This window comes from Gossypium hirsutum, chromosome D02, assembly GCF_007990345.1.
Source record: "Gossypium hirsutum isolate 1008001.06 chromosome D02, Gossypium_hirsutum_v2.1, whole genome shotgun sequence".
Taxonomy (NCBI): Eukaryota; Viridiplantae; Streptophyta; class Magnoliopsida; order Malvales; family Malvaceae; genus Gossypium; species Gossypium hirsutum.
In genome coordinates, this window is record NC_053438.1 from 21,405,416 (window position 1) to 21,407,811 (window position 2,396).

A 2,396-nucleotide genomic window follows, 5' to 3' on the forward strand; every position below is an offset into this window, starting at 1 on the left:
AGCTAAACACATCGCACCGCACCTAATCGCCCATCCAAACTCACCTTAAGTATGTGCCTCACTCATTCCACAATACATGGTATGCATTTGGCCTTCACTAAATTAATTGCTTGTTTTTCACTTGTAGAGGAAAAACAATTGATTAGCTTCAAATGTAATATATGTTGTTTGGATGCCTTGTGGGAATGAGAATCTTCAGATAATATTAGCATTACAAAAACATTTTGATGTTTTTAGTGTAGGCTTGAGTTGTAAGTGATTATTATTTCCTTGATAGTTATGTTTTGGGTTTGAAATGATCCAGAATGGATATAGTTTTAGACATGTTTTAAGATCTTGAATAAGTTAGTCTAAAGTAGCACTTTTAACAGTTTGGACTTCAAAATTTATAATGTCCTCATTTATATAGGCCTGTGAATTTATTATCAAATTTGAAGCTACATCTTCTGTTTTTTAGGCTTGTGAATTTATTATGAAATTTATAATGTCCTCATTTTTAACAGTTCTGTTTTTTTTCTTTTGTTTAATTTTATTTTATCAAATCTTAAAAGCTTTGGAATCTTATTGTTTCTGGTCTACAACTGACAGGAAAAAGAGCTGATCACGGTACTGCTCTTTCCCATGGATGATCCACCTTGAACGATGGTCGTTCCACACCAATTTCATCTGTTGGCCTTTGCTATAGTGTTGAAATCAAGGATTCACATATTCCACCTTGGATTATCAGCAAAATATGTGCTCTAATGGCCTCTAAAGGACAAAGATTTGAAGCAAGGTATAATATACATATTTTTTCTTAGATCAAATTATTGCATTCTATTAGATATCTTAATTTAGGTGTATCGGCAATTATGATATCAACTAATGTTTGGGATGGTATGAAATTGTACTACTTTTTTCTCCCCCCTTAAAATGAGAAGTTTTGAATGCAATTATGATATCATAATGGTTTAAGATGTTTAAACACACAAATGATGCTGTAATATATTGTTGGTTCCCTAACTCTTGAGGGTAAACAACATGAACAGGAAAAAAATGATAAAGGCAAACTAATTGTATTACCTACCTTTTTGTCTGATTTTATTTGGGGTGGCTTTTCAGCTTTACAACAGAGCACACTTTAGTTGGCTTAAATACGGCTTTTGGAGTTGTTTCTCAGATAGTTGATAGAGAAGTCACACTTGAAGACTCACAAGAAACAACCAATACATTCGGTATTCCCGAAGCAATTGTTTCCCCTTGGTTGCAGTTTCAGACTCTATTAGCTTTTATGTAGTACAATATTAATACCAATGTCAATTGTCTTAGGTTTTTTATTTATTTACTTTTGTACATTGAGTTGAATGCTGTTGGTATACATTTCGACTAAATGTTAGTGTATTTTGATTGTTGGATTGATTTTTTGTAGTGAATATTCAACCTTTATTTTAATTTTATATTTTTAGTTTTATCATTTTAATGTTTATGAAGATATATTAATATTGAAATAATAAAAAAATAGAAAAAAATGCTTTAAATGAGTATATCCCAATCTTTTTAAGGTTGCCTTAAATATATTTATCCCAACCTTTTTGAGGTTGCCTTAGACTAGTATATCTCAACCTTTTTAGGGTTGTCTTAGACAAATCTATCCCAACCTTTTTAAAGTCGTCTTTGACTTGGGCATGAGCTAACTCTTTAAAGGTTGGCATATGTATGTTTTATTGCGACCTTTTTTTTCGTCGTCTATTTCCTCCTATGCCAACATTTTTCAAAGGTTGGCATTGACTATGTTTTTGCCAACCCTTTAATAAAGGTCGGCTTATGTAGATTTATGCCGACGCTTTTTCAAAAGTGTTGCAGGACCTATGCCAACTGTACTATAGACGACGTTTTCAGAAGTGTCGAGAGAAACGTCAAGATGACCTATGCTAACTTTTTTTTGTGTCGTCTTAAGTTAAAAAAAGTGTCGCAATAGGCCTGTTTTATTGTAGCGTGTCTTTTGTTTATTATCTGTTTCACGCAATGCTTGAAGGAGTGTCCACTTACTTAACCGCTTCTTCCAAGCACATAGCTTATATCTTAGCAACTGTTTTGAAGTTTCATTAAGATTTAATAAAACAATCTATAATATAATTAGATGTAATACTATTACACAGTCTATACCAAAAAGTTGAAAAACTTCGAACCAAACTCATAATTTTTTTAGAGAAAGTTGTGATTGTGAGGTTGACAATGACTTTTTGCAAATAAAGGTTCCTTATATTATCTCCATCATTTGGATAGTAATTTGTAATCTTAGCTCTCAATCCTGGATTGGTTGGAAGGCTTTAAAGGCTAAACTTGACTCTTTTGACCATTTTATTCACTCTTTTATTGTTGTTTTTATTTCACTTCACTAGTAGGCTTTCTTTTAA

At 32.0% G+C, this 2,396-nt stretch overlaps 1 long non-coding RNA gene across 1 annotated transcript; it reads left to right on the forward strand.

Annotated features, from left to right (window-relative positions):
• The first annotated feature begins 588 nt into the window (after positions 1-588).
• Positions 589-1,398, forward strand: LOC107910192 (uncharacterized). The gene is made up of 2 exons (XR_001687527.2): positions 589-775; positions 1,102-1,398. It is a non-coding gene; the product is annotated as an uncharacterized lncRNA (long non-coding RNA).
• The last annotated feature ends 998 nt before the right edge of the window (positions 1,399-2,396 follow it).